Here is an 18,063-nt window from a genome sequence, read left to right as displayed (position 1 = left end):
CACTTTACTCTGTCACCTAAGTAAAGTTAGTGATGGAACGTTCAAATGATAATGCTGTGCAAAATGACTGGTGTGGAAATGGAATAGTGGTAATATGGTAGCAAATGGATATGTCGTGGCAAGTTGAAATGTGTTGAGTGCAAACAAATGGAAATGTTAATGCAAAATGAAATGTAAATATACGATTTAACTAATAGGATTTTATCTTTCTCACACGTCAAGCTACTATGGGAATGAATGATGAGAGTTACTCTGGAAAACCTAAGTTTACCTCTCGGAATGATCTTATCTCTATGCCTCTTCTGCCCGACAGAGTATACTAAGATGCCCTATGCTATCTCTAGTAAGAGACTCACATATTAAAGATGTCATGGGAAAACCGGTTGGCGTAAACCCCTATAGTGTTCCTATTGGTCCAGATAACAGGATATATCTCATCAATACCTTTTTGCGGCATCATTAACATCTAACCTATCGTTCATGTGCAACTCCTTTTCGTCGAATGAAATCCTAGCCTTATCTCTAAGGTGGATTAGGCCTAGTTACTACCTAGAACCCCTTGTTTATATAGTTCCTCCCTAGTTTCTTTCTAATACTAAGGACATTTTGCCAAGTTATTCTCTCGAACCCTAAAAACCTCCTAAGGAAAGACTACTCTCGTAGCTCCTACAACCTTAAGGCATTAAGTTTCATAAACAAAACAGAATAAAGCATACAAAAAAAACCATTTATTGAAATAAAAACTTAAACATCCAAGCGGACTCCCACCAAATAGGATTAGTTCATGGTGGGGTACGAAATAACCAAGCACAAAGCAAACATCATTCGTACCTTACAACCCAAATAACAAAATATGAAAGAAAAGATCTAAGGGAAGGAGAAAAAGTCTTCAGCGTGCACTGCCGGAGCTTCTCTTGGTTAACACGAACTGCCCCCAGCGAACTAGCTCCTCTCGGATGCTTAGAATGCTATTCCCACAAGCCTGTCAATGGAGAAATGCCACGACAAATTGGATTGGCGGAGAACTTTTTCTCTAAATATTTAGGCTCTTGGCAGCTTGTAAAAGTATATTTTCCATTGTGGCTTCATCCTCTATTTATAGGAGAGAAAAACCCTAAAGATTTATGTCAAAATTCTAAAGATACCCCAAATCATGCTTAATTCACGTGATGATCGGGCAGAGCTGGCAATGATCCTGCTAGGCAGCTGGCAATGGTCCAGCCTAGGTGGTTGACTGAGCACCCGAAAGGATCCTGCTGTAACAGGTAAGGATCTGCGCTGATCCAGGTAGATTTCTCGGTCATGGTTAGAGATCCCATGAAAATAGGGACAATTGGCTCCAAAAATATATTCTTTCATTTTGTTCGCTCTTGAAATGCCAATCCAACTCATCTTTTTCATTTTGCTCAGCAGTCTCCTTATGCCATGGCATTTTCCTTTTTCTTTTAGTTGCTCTCAAATCCTGCACATCATCAAACAAACACCTTCCCTATAAAGTAGCACTGATTACAAAATAAATATCGCGGCAAACATAATTCCACCACATGCAACTATATGCTCTTAAATGCATCTATATGGTCCTAAATGAGCTCTTATACATTCAATAACTTAAGTGAAAAGGTCCCAAAATGTGACCTTTTTACGGAGTTATCACACCCCCAAACTTAAACTATTACTTGTCCTCAAACAATGGATAGTAGTAAGAAAAACAAAAATACCATGGCAAGTTCAGAAGCAGAATAGTTATATGGGATATAATTTCAGCCCTTAGAACATTTGGGTTCAACATGCTAGACTAGTTTGATTAATCAAGTATTATCCTCTTTGAAAAGATTCTTTGTGTGGGTTTGTGTGTGTTTGTATCCAGTCCATGCTTAACAAACCTAAAATTTTCTACGCAAGCTTTCTTGTTTTGCCACGACATTTAAAAGTTTACTCCCACATTGTTGTCTTCTTTTTTTTCTTTTTTTTACGCTGCTACGAGGGTAGTCAGCCCATCACATCTACCATCCCACACTTTAGGAGAAAGGGAGCATACCTTCCACCCCCGAGCTAGTCCGGTAGAGTCATCCAATGACTACTTTCATTCACTCATATGTTGTGGCTGCCATTTATTTAAATGTAGTTTCCAGACAATGCTATGGCATAGCGGAGTGTCCCTCTACAGATATGTCAAGGCATTTATTCATAACTTCATTCTTTTTTTAGCATGTGGGGTTTTCATCATTCAAAGTTTTATGCCACGACATTTAATAATTCTCTTATAAAAAATTTCTAAGTTTCTCAAGCATGGAAAACATAAAATCGTGTATTCAAAGGTTTCAAAGAAGCAAGTCCTAGAGTTGGTTCTATCATCCTCAACAGTCATGCACATTCTATTCTATCCATAAAGAGTTCATCATCATCGGACATCCTTAATTTATTCCAAAAAACTATTTGAACACTTACTAATGTCATGGCATATTCATTCTACTAATACTATCATGCAATGATTTGAGAACCCTACCTCCCCCAAACTTGAGAGAACCATTATCCTCAATGCTTACTAAAAACTAAGGTAAAACTGAACTAAAATGTCACGGCATCTTCAAGATACTTTTCCAGTTTCAACATCATGCATGAGAAGTGCAGATTTGTCACGCTCGATCGGAGCGCCAGTGTAGACACAAATGCCCCACACATATAACAGTTCCACCTTCAAAATATTTTGTCCTGGCATTTTGTGTATTTCACGTTTGAATTATAGGATCTTTGCAGTAGTCCTCTCTCCTTCAAAGTGCTCTCTGCAAGTAGTTGAATGGTAGTCGAATGATATCTCTTTTCGCTCTTTTTTGATGTGGCATCTTGAAATCATTTGGCCAGCAAATTTGTTGAAGAGGTCGGGGTTATCCCTATGACAGTAGCCACCATCGTGTATGACCTTGTTTTTTCCTAGGCTATTCAAGTAAGGAAGCAAAACAACACTAACGAGAAAATTGACAATGTTAGTATACCACAAAAATTGATGTGGCAAATAATAATTTTTCATTAGGAAATCTTTCCTTAATCTCCATTTTATTCCTTAATTCATTTATAATTTCTAGCATAGACAGATGGACAATTACTTAGGGTTTAGGATAAGTAAATTCAATAGAATCCAGATGTTCAAATTTCATACTTGGTCTAGCTATGGGTAAGCTAGACTGACTCATCTCCTTTGGAATATCCTCGAACTCCTTCAAGTGATTATCAGTACATAAAAATTTGTTATGGAAAAATTGTGCAGCTTCCTTTTGGTCATCAACTCCAACTGATTGGGTTTTTTCTTTTACCGTGGCAAAATATTTCTTCTCTTCATTGGCTGCACTCTTCGAACCCTCATCCTTATTTTCCAGTGAATATAAATCTTCTTGCACCTTCGAATCTTCGTGTACAATCTCATAATTTGGCTATCCGAGTGTCTCCTCCCCCCCCCCCAAACTTAGCATCTTTATAAATTTGGGTGCCACTCCTTAAGGTGAATATACCATAATGCTCCCTGTCTTAATCCTTAGTGACTTCAGTATCACTAGGTAGACTGCCATGTGGGCAAAAATGTAATGACGTGGAAATTTGGCCAACCAGACCTTCCAATGCCCTCAAAGACGAGATGTGGCTTTAAAGTAAAGCTTATTGACTTTTTATAGAGGTCGCATGGTCTTGTAACATGGTCTTCGCGGTTGTGATAAAATTATGAATCGTGGTATCTAAAGAGCTTGTGTTAGATGAAGATGGTACTCCCTTGTTAGAATTATGCCATGATATATTCGTTTGAAAACCCTAAGAGTCACTAAAGTTCTGTTGCCAAGCCGATTGATGAGCATTATTGGTTCCTTGATTTCCCCAAGAAAAGTTCAGATGTTGACTCCATCCAGGATTATATATGTTAGAATAGGGGTTGTTGTTACCTCGATTGAGGTTGCCAACATAATTGATGGATTCTTGATTGGTCAGGCAAGCACTCTCATTGTGATTGTCGTGGCATAATAAACATGCTGAATTGGCTGCCTTCACTTCTCTCACCTCGCTTGGCCTTTGTAAATTCTTCAACATATTAGTGATAACAGCAAGTTGGGCGGAAACCGAATCCTTAGAATCTAGCTCGAAAGATCCAAGTGATTTTCACCCAAGTCCAAGCCTTGTAGACAAAAATTGATAATCCTTGTTAGCAATCATATCCAGAATTTCAAATGCCTCTATAGGTGATTTGTTAAGTAATTTCCCATTTGTCGAGGCATCTAGCATCATCCTCGTGGATGCATTAACTCCGTTATAAAACATCACAACTTGAGTCCAGTCGTGGAATCCATGATTGGGGCACTTGCGAAGCAAACTTTTGTATCGGTCCCAGCACTCATACATAGACTCTTCATTGCCTTGGTGAAAATATGCTATGGCATTTCTAATATAGTTGTTCATATTTAGTGGATTATGCCATAGCAAAAAAAATTTTGCACAAGTCTACCCATGACCTTATCGAGCCGGGAGGTAATCCATTGAACCATGCCCTGGCGTGATTTTTCAAAGAATATGGAAATAACTTCAATTTCAGCACATCTTCATGCACACCTTGTTGTCGAAAGGAGTCACATACCTCTAAAAATGCCCGAACATGTTACCTTGAATCCTCATGAGGAGCACCACCAAACTGTCCAATAAAGTCTAACATGTCGAACATAACCGGTTTGAGCTTAAAGTGGCTGCCTGAATCATGGATGCCACAATTCCAGGATTTAGGTCGTCCATAATAGGGAATGATCTCGAATATTACGAGGCCTTGCTGCATTCACAGCATTTGGAATTGCCTCGACATTCGGATCTTCCTCATGACCAATGCCTTGATATCCAATTTGATACATCTTTGCTTGAGCACGTTCAGTACATAAAATAAAAGCCTAAAAAAGACAAGGAAAGTAACAAGTAAAACTATACAAAAAAATGATCAAGTAAAATAAAAATGCTATGACAAAACTAATTAACTTCCAATTGCCAATCCCCGGCAACGGCACCAAAAAATTGTCCGCATGTTTGTGAGTACTAAAATATGGTGCGAAAATATGTGCAAGTATACACAATCGAACAAGTAATACAGTGATAAGTTGAATATCATCTCCACAGGGATTGGGGGAAATCAAATAAGTTTGCCAAGGAACTTTACTCTGTCACCTAAGTAAAGTTAGTGATGGTATGTACAAATGATAATGTTGTGGCAAAATGGAATGACTGGTGTGGAAATGGAATAGTGGTAATATGGTAGCAGATGGATATGTCGTGAAAAGTTGAAATGTGTTGAGTGAAAATAAATGGAAAGGTCAATGCAAAATGAAATGTAAATATACGATTTAACTAATAGGATTTTATCTTTCTCACACGGGAAGTGTAACACCCCAATTTATGGGCTAAATTTAAGAAATTATAAAGTGGTGGATTTAATTTGGTATTTTGAAAGAAACAGTGGGTTAAATTGTAAAATTTTAAAGTTGGCAGACCATTTTATGAAGTGCAGGAAGTTTAGTGGCTAAACTCTTGGTTTAGCCATTTTTAATTATGAGATATTATAAACCCCCAATCTCCCGTATGTTTCTGGAAATTTTTCCAGTTTTCCCTCTCCCGTCAACCCCTCTTTCAACTCTGATCTACTCACCGTCCGACCTCTGAACGACGAGCCGAAACCACCATCTTGTTCATTGTCAACCGAGGAACAATACCCCTCAAACCTTTCGTCGTGAATCGTCTTCGTTCGTCGTTAATTTCAGTCGGAAGTATCGTCGGTAATAACTCAATTTCAATTGGTTTTTCATCGATTCACGACGATCGGCTCATCCGTTTACGACACCTCCCGCACCATCGTGTTCTTTGCATCGTTTCGAGTCCACCGGTGTCATCCTTGGTCTCCGTTGACGGCGGCGCGTGAGGAGGTGAAGTGGTTAAAGTTTCTGATTTATTGAAATCGAGGTAATACTGTACTACCTCTTTATGCTTTATGGAACATGTGAATATTGGTAAATGCATGATTAAGATAATGTTGGTCTCATTTGTGTAGTTAATTAGTTTCTACACTCGATATGAATGTGGTAGAAATTTGGTATCTCAATACGGATCGAATGATTAATATAAGAGATTGAGGAATTGTTAAAATTAAATTACAAGTTTGTGATTGGTGATAAAGAAATCAGCCCTGAATTTGTAACTTATATTTTATATCATCAAAGGTTAAATGTTAAAGGTACTTGGATGGGAAATTATGCGAATACTCCGGTAGAGTAAAATTACAAAAATACCCTTAAGTTGTAAGATGTCAAGAATTGTCCCTGGAAGTTGATTAGCAACTCTGAAAGGATATATTGATATGATATAATTACAGATGTGCATAAGAAATAATAGTTTTGTTTATAAAATTTGGATAACTGGTTTTAACGCCAAAAACGGTTTGCGCAAGATACTAAAAGTTTGTTAAGGAATAATTTCAAGATCAGAGAATGTTAAGGAAAGCAATTGACATAGGATCTTTAAATTATAATTATTTTCGTTAAGAGTTAATATCGAAGTTATCTGGTTAAGAAATTACGGAAATGCTCTTGAGATGTAAAATAGTCCGAGTTGACCCTGAATTAGAAAGTACTTTGAGGATTTGTACTTGATTTGATTAAGTATGAATTTGATTATTAAGATCCTGACTTAGTGTAGAAAAATTCTTGATATTCCGTTGGTAAAAATATGAGAAGGCACTTGACCCGAAAATATTCGGGTTATGAGTAAATACTTTATGAATAATTTATTGGGGGTATTCTGCTATCAGAATTGTTTGAAAGAACTGAAATAAATGATAAGATTGAATTTAATAGTAAGATCGGACGGAATAAAAGGATTAAAATACACTGAATATGTAAAATGACCAAAATACCTATGTAATAGAAATGACCCAAGAATATCACCAAGCTCAGGAATGATTGGATATCCTCGAGCTCTGAAATGAATGGAATAAAACTGAACATCAAAATTACCAAAATACCCTTATGGCATATATTAAGTAAATGTCTTGGATTAATTAAGGAATCCAAATAAGCATAGGTGTTATACTATTTTTAGAAGTTATGGAATAACTTAATTGAGCCGATCAACCGTAATGATATGCCAGTACCTAAACGACATAGGTATCAGTTGAAGGTGTGTTCGTCTTCTCAAGTGTGGTTTGATGATAATTTTGGAAATACTCAGCTCAGCTCAACTCTAGATCGCATTCGGAAATAAGAAATGGATATTTGTTAGATAAATCGACCACGAAGACCAAATTGAATTGAACGGAAGTACCGTATGTATCCAAAATTAGGAACGTCGAGAATTACTCTGGAAAGTTCCAAAGTAACTGGAATAGACTTGACTGCTAAAGGAACTAGGTAACCTCAAGGACTGGGGATTAAGTAAAAGATTGGAATAAGCCTGAAAACTCGGATGAACTTACGTGATGTAACATCCCTATGGATTATGAATTACAAATCAAGCACGTCAGCATTTCATGATATAGTGAAAGCGTGAACATGAAATAAAGACATTGGAAGATTTATTTAGCGATGATTCCGAAGTTGATATATGGACTAGAAATTATGGTATTAAAGAGTAAATATCCTGGAAGATCAATGAATTGACCAATCGACAAGCATTAGTTCTAGGAACTATTCATCTAAGAGTTGTTCGATAATCAGATCAAACGACATATTTTGTGTAAAGATTCCTGAACACTTTCCTGATGCATATGAATCATAGCAGAATTTGAATGTATCAACCTTAAATGTCAGATTAGATTGGTTAGCAACCGATTTCCTTCAATAGGACCTCATTTTTAGAATCTGATCAAATTACATTAGTTTCATGTTATCCATTCTGATAACTACTAAGTGTCTCTGAGAAATACTTGGATATCTTAGTGTGTTCCACATGTACGACATGACGATTTTATATGTTTTTAAATGAGTTTCACCGAAATTATTGATTTACTGGTTTATGAACCATGGCAACATGTTATATGTTTTTCGATTTCGAGTTTTACCGAAAAATATGAATTATTCCTGATTTATAACATCATGGAATCTACTGGTTTTATGAACTATGTTTACTTGAAATATGTTATCGGGTTTCCTATATTCATTGGAAAATATGATCTTGATAAATCACATACTGGATATTTTTATGAGACAATACCCGATGTTTTGAATACAGTTTATTTTTATATCTGATTTACCACATATTTTGATATGGTTTCTGGTTACAGTATTTTTGGACATGATTTCTAAATATGGAACATCTTCATATTTTAAAGGATTAATTACCGTTACAGTTCCCCCAGGTCCTTTTGATGTGTGCAAGGGTAAGCCTTACAGTTCCCCCAGGTCCCTTTGCTGTGTGCAAGGGTAAGCCTTACAGCTCCCCCAGGTCCCTTTAGTGGGTGCAAGGGTAAGCCTTACAGTTCCCCCAGGTCCCTTTGCTGTGTGCAAGGGTAAGCCTTACAGTTCCCCCAGGTCCCTTTGCTGTGTGCAAGGGTAAGCCTTACAGTTCCCCCATGTCCCTTTGCTGTGTGCAAGGGTAAGCCTTACAATTTCTCAGGTTCCTTTGCTGTGTGCAAGGGTAAGCCTTACAGTTTCCCAGGTTCCTTTGTTGTGTACAAGGGTAAGCCTTACAGTTTCCCCAGGCTCTTTTGCTATGTGCAAGGATAAGACCTTATCGCTTTTGCATGCTCCTCTGCTTTGTGCACGGGTAAATATGTTTTAAATTGCTACTGTTTTTAAAAGATATGTATCTTTTCACTGGTTTTTGGGAACACACTAGATAACCTATTCTGATCTCCTGAACTCAGTCATCCGAAATATTAATCTGAACTGAAAGCTCATTGTTCGTTACCATCTGAAATATCAGTAGGATCACTGCTTAGCATAAAAATCTATAAATGTTCGGAAATAATAAGGATATATATGTTTATCTGTATCTACACATTCTTCAGCATCATCTGGTAGTTCTGTATTACTGAGCTTTTCAAAGCTCACTCTATTACTCACCTTTTCAGGTTAAAAGAATTGTATCAGTACATCTATCGACTTCAGTAAGGGAGTTCTTCCGGCGTTGTTGCAGAGTATGGTACATGTGATTAGAGGGCATGTAATTGTATTTTGATTTATATATGATTCTGGAAATATGTTTTATTTTTAAATAGTGACAACTGATTTTATAAGTTACACGTTTCAATAAAAAGTTTTAAATTTTCTGCTATTTTTACAGTGGGTCGCTCCGGTGGCCTTAATGTGACACTCCAGATCAGATCGGGCTATCTGCATCGGACTGAGGGGGTTACAAGAAGCTACTATGGGAATGAATGATGAGAGTCACTCTGGAAAACCTAAGTTTACCTCTCGGAATGATCTTATCTCTATGCCTCTTCTGCCCGACAGAGTATACTAAGATGCCCTATGCTATCTCTAGTAAGAGACTCGACAGATTGAAGATGCCCTGGCAAAACCGGTTGGCGTAAACTCCTGTAGTGTTCCTATTGGTCCAGATAACAGGATATGTCTCGATAATACCTTTTTGCGGCAGCATTAACATCTAATCTATCGTTCATGCGCAACTCTTTTTAGTCGAATGAAATCCTAGCCTTATCTCTAAGGTGGATTAGGCCTAGTTACTACCTAGAACCCCTTGTTTATGTAGTTTCTCCCTAGTTTCTCTCGAATACTAAGGATATTTTGCCAAGTTATTCTCTTAAACCCTAAAAACCTCCTAAAAAAAGACTACTCTCGTAGCTCCTACAACTTTAAGGCATTAAGTTTCATAAATAAAATAGAATAAAGCATAGAAAAGCAACCATTCATTGAAATAAAAACTTAAACATCCAAGCAAACTCCGACCAAATATGATTAGTTCATGGTGGGGTACGAAATAACCAAGCACAAAGCAAACATCATTCGTTCCTTACAACCCGAATAACAAAATATGAAAGAAAATATCTAAGGGGAGGAGAAAAAGCCTTCAGCGTGCACTGCCAGAGCTTCTCTCGGCTACCACGAACTTCCCCCAGCGAACTAACTCCTCTCAGATGTTTTGAATGCCACTGTCACAAGCGTGTCAATGGAGAAATTCCACGGTAAATTGGATTGGCATAGAACTTTTTCTTTGAATTTTTAGGCTCTTGGCAGCTTGTAAAAGTATAATTTCTATTGTGGATTCATCCTCTATTTATAGGGGAGAAAAACCCTAAAGATTTATGCCAAAATTCTAAAAATACCCCAAATCATGCTTAATTCAAGTGATGATTGGGCAGAGCTGGCAGTGATCCTACTGAGTAGCTGGCAATGGTCCAGCCTGGGTGGTTGACTGAGCACCCGACATGATCCTGCTACAGCAGGTAAGGATCTGCGCTGATCCTGGCAGATTTCTCGGTCATGGTCATAGATCCCGTGAAAATAGGGACAGCTGACTCCAAAAATATCTTTTTTCATTTTGTTCGCTCTCGAAATGCCAATCCAACTTGGCATTTTCATTCTGCTCAGTAGTCTCCTTATGCCACGGCATTTTCCTTTTTCTTTTCCTTGCTCTCAAATCCTGCACATCATCAAACAAACACCTTCCCCATAAAGCAGCACTGATTACAAAATAAAATGTCGTGGCAAACATAATTCCACCACATGCATCTGCGGTCCTAAATGCATCTATACGGTCCTAAATGAGCTCTTAGACATTCAATAACTTAAGTGAAAAGGTCCCAAAATGTGACCGTTTTACGGAGTTATCAATATATGAGACTAGTATAAACTTTATATGATATAGATGATCATGGAAATATGTAAGATAAGCTATAATGTATTAATATACGAATTATATTAAGATATGTATAAGAGTACCTACTTAAATGATATGGGTTCAAAGGTGATCATAAGAGAATAAAGATTAAGTTATATGATATAAGTTATGTGAATACATGTATGTATTAGTACATCTTGCTTGAATTACATGTTATGTGATATGAAGTTATGTGATATGTGTTATAAGACAATGATCTAAGTGACTACATGAAAATGTTACATGAACCATGTGATATACGTTATGAGATATGACCCATGTGACTACATGTGAAATACTCTAAGTTTTGTGATGATTTTCTGACTATGTGAAAATATGACAAGAATAAATGATAATTCCCATGTTATGTGATATGAGAGCCAGGGGTATAGTTAGCATGCCAAGAGTCGAGGGTTATATGTGGTCCTTCGGGACAATTATGTGACACTTCGGTGCAAACCTATGTGGCACTTCGGTGCAAACCTATGTGGCACTTCGGTGAAAATTAAGAGCTGTGGTGACATCATTTGTGCACAACCTCAATACACTCACATATCATTAGTTCTCACAAATGTACCATGGGCTAATAAAATAGATAACAAAAATAAACCTTGTGTGATGTTATGTGTGTTTCTTGGTGAAATGTGTTATATGCTTTGTATATATAATAAATTCAAGATTATGTGATAAAATGAATTATTGATTGAATATACTATTGATGATGATAATGATGATAGATGTGTAAGTATGTATTTCGTTATATGTAATATTATATGATTTTGTTTGATATGATAATATTAAATGTTCTTGTATTGTTAAATAATTAAGGTTACATTATCCATTTTATTTATGCCTCACTAAGTCATCGACTTAGCGTGTGAATATTTCACACGTAGGTTTCGATAAGAGAAAGTAAGCAATGATAGGCAAGTCAGGTCAGCATCTCCTTTCTGAAGATCAGATTAGAAAAGAATGTAATTATTATTATTTTGTTATAGTGAAGGTAGTTGGCATATATTTAAGGATTTAAATTGTATACGCTCTAATCGGTTTGTAAAACTTTTGGTTGAAAATGCATACATTAGCAGTCTTATTTAAAATAAGTTTAAATGATCATTATCTTGTTCAAGTATATGCCTTGAAAAGTTAATGTGACACCTGAGACTTGCATCCGGATCGGATACGGGTTGGGGGTGTTACAGTTTTTCTCAAATTTTCGGTTCTGGAATTCTGTTTAAAGTGTAATTCTTAGGTTTGTTTTATTTCAAGTCATTTTCCTTATTATATCATAAATATTATCTTATTATCTTAAATTATTTATTTTATATTATCTATTATATTATTTATTTATTTTAATTCTAAAATATATTCCATAAACTATTTATTTTAGCGCTGAAATTTAAATAGAACTTCTATATTTATCTCTATCTTAATTGAATTTGATCTTATCAATTTATAAAGTTTTTTCTATTTTCCCTAAACTCTATATATTGCTACAAAATAAAGAGACAATGAATTCATCATCTCCGTTATTGTTTTGTTTCAAATTTTGAGACTATTAATTTAGTTAGCTTTTCTAAAATCGTGTGGCCCCTCTCCACTAAACTTTCGACTCAAGATTTTGACCAAAAAAGTCTTTGTTCGTTAATATATTTATCGTTGTATGATTTAAGGTGAGTGACTTACCGTGCTATAACTTTTTTAATTATGTTTAATAGTTTTTTTTGTTAAATCTGGAATAATTAAATTTTTATCGATGTTGTGATGATGTAATTGAATCTCTGTGTGTCTCTTTTTGGTGCTTTGTTATGTGATAATTGTTTGACTGGTTGAAAATTGGTTTGAAGCATGACTGTTCTGTGATGTTGCTATATTAAATTCAATTTGGATAAATATGTTATGTGACATATGTTATATATCAGCTTCAGAATTTATGCTATGCATTCGAACTTTGGTAGTATGTAAATATTTTTACATTCAGATCGGATCGAAATTCGGGTATGTATATCATGTTGTCATGTCATTCTGGGTTGGGATTGATAGGGGAAGTTTAGTGTATTCACCCGACGGGGTGAATTTCACTTTGGATTCAGTGGCCTCTGCCTTTGTGATGGACTCCACTTCGGATGGTATGTTGTAGTTAGAGTGGTTCTGGGAAACCTACTCTTCAGACGGTGTATGGTGTATGGGTGCATTTTTATCTACATATTTATTCATACCATAAATATTATGACTCGTACTACTAATATGCTTGTTGACTTTTCTGAATATTTTGTTTATTCACACATTTTAATCGTACTGAGCTCTATAGCTCACCCCCTTTATTTCTCCCTTTCAGATATTTCAGGATGTTAGAATCAGATCGACATCTCGAGGATTGGAGTCTCAGGTTTAAATTATATTTTGATAAATTATTTTTCGATAAAATGATAATAACTGTATAAATTATTTACAATTTTTATTTAATATATGATAAATTGTTTTGAATTAAATTTTAGATCACTTCGGTGATTAATGTGACTTTCAAGATTCGACTGTAAAGTCTAAGTCGGATCTTGGGGGTTATAAATAAGAAGAGACCCAATGAGTTTGTCAAGTGTAAGAATATCAAAAACCTTAGCATCTTTAATAGATGTCCTCTTGGATTCCCAAGACATTGGTAAGTTATGAATAAACTTACTCACAATTTATTCATTTGGATAGACCTTTCCGAAACCCTTTAACTCATTCATAATGGTGATTAATCGATCGGATATTGTCTTGATATCTTCACCGGGCTTCATCTTAAATTCATATAATTGAGAGTGAGGAGGCCAATATTTGATTTCTTGACCTGGCTTATGCCTTCATGAGTGACTTCAAGCTTGTCCCAAATTTTATTTGCATTGGAACATGTAGACGTTCTACTATACTTGTCGAGGCTGAATGCATAAAAGATAATGTTCATAGCCTCGGCATTGAGTTGAACGAGTCTTCGGTCTTCATCAGACCATTTTGACTTGACCTTTGGTATAACTAGCTCTCATCGCCTCTTTGAAAGAATGGATGATCCGTTGGTGATGACATCCTACACCGAATAATCGGTGGCTTGTACAAATAGCATCATCTTATTCTTTCAATAAGAATAGTTAGCATCATTGAAATAAGGAGGATTTGATATGGATTGAGACTCACCAAAATTTTCAAAAATGGATAGAGTGGCCATTGATGATGAAATGATTGAACTCTTCAAAGGATCTTTTCAAAATGATGTTAATCCTTCTAATGAGTTAAGCTATGATACCAATTGTTGAGTCAATCTGATGGATAAAATATCCAAGAGGGAGGTGAATTGGGAAATAAAAATTTTGGTGGAAGATTGAAAAGAAATTAAAAAAATGAACAAAATAATTTAGAGTAATTCGACTTTCTAAACCAAAGTCTACATCGACTATCTTAGCTAACCACACTAAGGATTTTCAAAAATTCATTTATTTGTAGCAACCTTTGAGAATAAGGTGTAACCTTACAACTCCCTCAAGAATTATATCCCAAATTCATGAGACACTTTCTCAAAGAGAAAATTACAAATTGCAAACTTATAAAAACCTCAAGGGAAATGTGTTTGCACAATTCAAGAACAAATAAGAACAATTGAGAAATAACAACAAATGAGTGCAAAAGTTATCTTTGAAAACAAAAAGAATATCGAAGAATGTTGACTTGATTATGTTCAAATTGATTGCTTTTGGCTTTCTCTTTGATCTCGTTTTCAAATATGACTTGGAATCTTGTTTTTATAATCCCTCTATTAATTATACTTGTTTGGTTTGTTGTAGGAGTAAATAGAGCCATTGGGAGGTATTTTCCTACAATAAATGTTGCCTAGATGCTTGTAGTATCGATACTCAGGCTTTGGGTATCGGTTTCCCTACATTAAATACAAAAATATATTCGTTGGGGAATGGCAATATCGATACTGGTACAATGGGTATTGGTACTACTTTTATAAGTAGTACCGATACTAGGTCTAGTATCGGTACCAAATGAGCATATTGGAATTTGATAATTTCAAAACCAAAAGAGAAGTATCAGTACAACTATGCGGAGTATTGATACTACTATATTGAGCTAGTATCAGTAACAAAATAGCATTTTGTTTTGTGAAACCTACTATCTACTTCATGAATAGTATCGATATTGTTCTTGTAGTATCGATACTACTATGCTTAAAATACATTTTTGACTCGATTGAAGTTTGAAAGCCTTAGTAAAAATTATTTCGAAGATATTTCCAATATAAGACTCACTTTTTCAATAGAACGAGGAGTACAATAGAGTTTTTGACATTAAAAATAATTTATATATTCGAATGAACAAATCGAATATAATCTAAAATTTGTTAAAAATATTTAACATTTTTGGTATATCAAAATATCAAGTTATGTTCAATAATTAGAATTAAAATAAAAATATTTTAACCCATGTGAACAATTAAAGTTGTTTAATACAAGTAAGTTGATTCTATTAAGTGATCCTAGTGAGAAAAGAAAGTACCATTTTTCTTAAAATTTCTAGATTTAATAAGTTGTATCTACAAGATGTATATTACTTTAAAATCATCCCAATCATTAAAAAACTATTAGTATGTTTTTTATTCATTAATTTTCTATTTCTATTTAATTTCTTGATTTATGGGATAATAAGGATTAGATAGCATGTCATTTAGGGGCGGAGCTATAAATTTTAAATTATAGTATCATAATTTTAAATTATGATATTTAACTAAATCATATATATATATATAAAGTTGGGGTCAATTTCTTTTGACATAAAATCAAAATCAACCCCCAATATTTACTAAAATTGTCATTTTGTCTCATATTAAGGTAAAAAAAAGTCCCCTAACGTTCAACTGAATAACCAATTTAGTTCTTATTTTTTTCTAAAGCATTTTGACCATCAACGTTTAATTTTAAGGTAAAAAATGTCCCTCTTTTAAAGTGTTAACAGTTTGTTAACTAAATATTTTCATACATAGAGGTTATTTTTTGTCCTAAAATAAAACATTTAGAGTGGTCATATTGATTAAAAGAAGTGTTGTTCTTTCTTAAGGTTATAAATTTGAATAGATGCGTCTATAAGATATGCATGTATACGTTATTAATAACTAAAAAATATTATAAATAAATAATATCTTATAACCATCTCAGATTATTTAAATAATAATGATAATTACTATAATAAATTTATAATCACGTATTAATAATATTATTATTATATTCTTTGCATTGAAAGCAACACACCCCCATACAGTTTCTAAAATGTTACTGTTGTAATTCATAACAAATACTTGATATTAAGTATCAATATTTATCGGGACTTAATATTTTTCGATTTCACAAATTTTTTACATCCAACAATAATTATGTTTTTCAAATAACTCATATAACGGCTGAAACTCAATTGATGATTTTAACCTTAAATTAAATTATTAATTTTTGGGCTCTTCATTTTCTCTTTGTTTCTTACAACAACGTGTAAGTTATTAAATTTTTTTATAAAAAAATAATTTTATATTAATCTGCCTTTTCTTATACATCTCTCAACGTTGTTTGTTCTTATGTTTGATATTCTTACTCACTCACATCGATTGTCTATTGGTTGTTATATTTGGAATTAGTGAAGGCTAGTTTATTGGAATTATATTGCACTCCACCTATCCCATTCCCTTGAATTTCGCGAGATGTTTCTTAATACTTGTGAGAGTCTACTATGAAAACAACATAATTTATTAAATATTAAAGTTGTCCATATAAATGATAATGTTAAGAGTAAATCACATCAAGCATCACTAAATTTTATTTTCTCTTTTATTTAATTTACTATACTTTTAATTTTTTAAATTGAATTTTATGGATTAAACTTTTTTGTCACTATACCATTTTTCTCTAACAACTGGATGATGTGGCTTTTTTTATTAATATATAATAATGATATATATATATATATATATATATATTATTAATTTATGATGTATAATATCTAAAATAAAACAAAAAAATTCTTAAATTTACACTAAACCCAAATATTAAATTAAAACCCCACCCTTACCCTCCTACTGTAATTTTAAATCTATTTAGGGTTGAAGGTGAGTTTCATCTCCATCTTTAAACATTAATCCCAATTCAAAAATCTTCATCTTTAAACACTAATCCCAATTAAAACAACAAGAAGAAGAAGTTAACCGTTATATCACAATGCAAAAACACATGAATTTTACTCTCAAAGATCAAAGCTTCATCAATGACTTTACTTTTCAAGTGAAGCTAAAATGGGAAACAATTGAGTTGACCCAACTTTTACAATGCTTTTTAAAATGAATTTTTTGAGTTCAGAATATTTTCTGACTTCAAAAGATGAAAGTAACAAAAAAAAACCCCTATTTGAGATAACGAAAATGAGCAAGAAATTATTTTAAAAAATGAATGTTTCTATTTTAAGTATAGCATATGGTCCAATTTTTCCAAGCTGTTTAGCTTGGCGATACAATCACTCAATGGTTTAACCATCGGATTTGTGACCCAACTTCGGAGGATGATGAAACGACGAACGGCTAGATCCATGAAGTTTAAGATATTTTTAGGTTAAATGGACATCCGATTTGTGTTCAAGAGGACAAAACGCGTTTGGTAAAAAAAAATTGAGACTAATTAGCTACTATAAACGATGACCGACGATGACTGACACGGTGGTCGGCGCGTTAGTTGGCCGCGACGAACGGTGGTCGGAATTCGAACAAGTTGAAAGAAAATGGAAGGAACAAAAAGAAGAAAAGAAAAAAAGAAAGTGAAAGAAAGTTTGAATTTTTATATAGATGCAAAACGACAATATTTTGGTAGAAATTTAGTTTTTTAAACACATCATTTTGATGAAATGTATCATATTATAACGCCGTTAAATAATTAACGGCAAATTGACCAAAACATGAGCAATGTCAAAGTTCAAAGAGTAAATTGAAAAAAAGTACAATGAGTGAAATAGGAGAGAGAATAAAATTTAGGGATGACCTGTATAATTTACCCTAATTTTAATATAAAAGTAAGTACTTAAATTATATATTTTTTTGTATTTAGGTGTTTAAATATTTTTGGTCAATTTAGATGTTTAATGTTATAAAAATTATATTTTAAGTATCTATGTCGTAATGACTGTTAAAAATTTCCATTAAATGACCTG

Source organism: Hibiscus syriacus, unplaced genomic scaffold (genome assembly GCF_006381635.1).
Source record: "Hibiscus syriacus cultivar Baekdansim isolate YM2019G1 unplaced genomic scaffold, ASM638163v2 tig00016637_pilon, whole genome shotgun sequence".
In the NCBI taxonomy this organism is placed as follows: domain Eukaryota; kingdom Viridiplantae; phylum Streptophyta; class Magnoliopsida; order Malvales; family Malvaceae; genus Hibiscus; species Hibiscus syriacus.
This window is presented reverse-complemented; position numbering follows the sequence as displayed.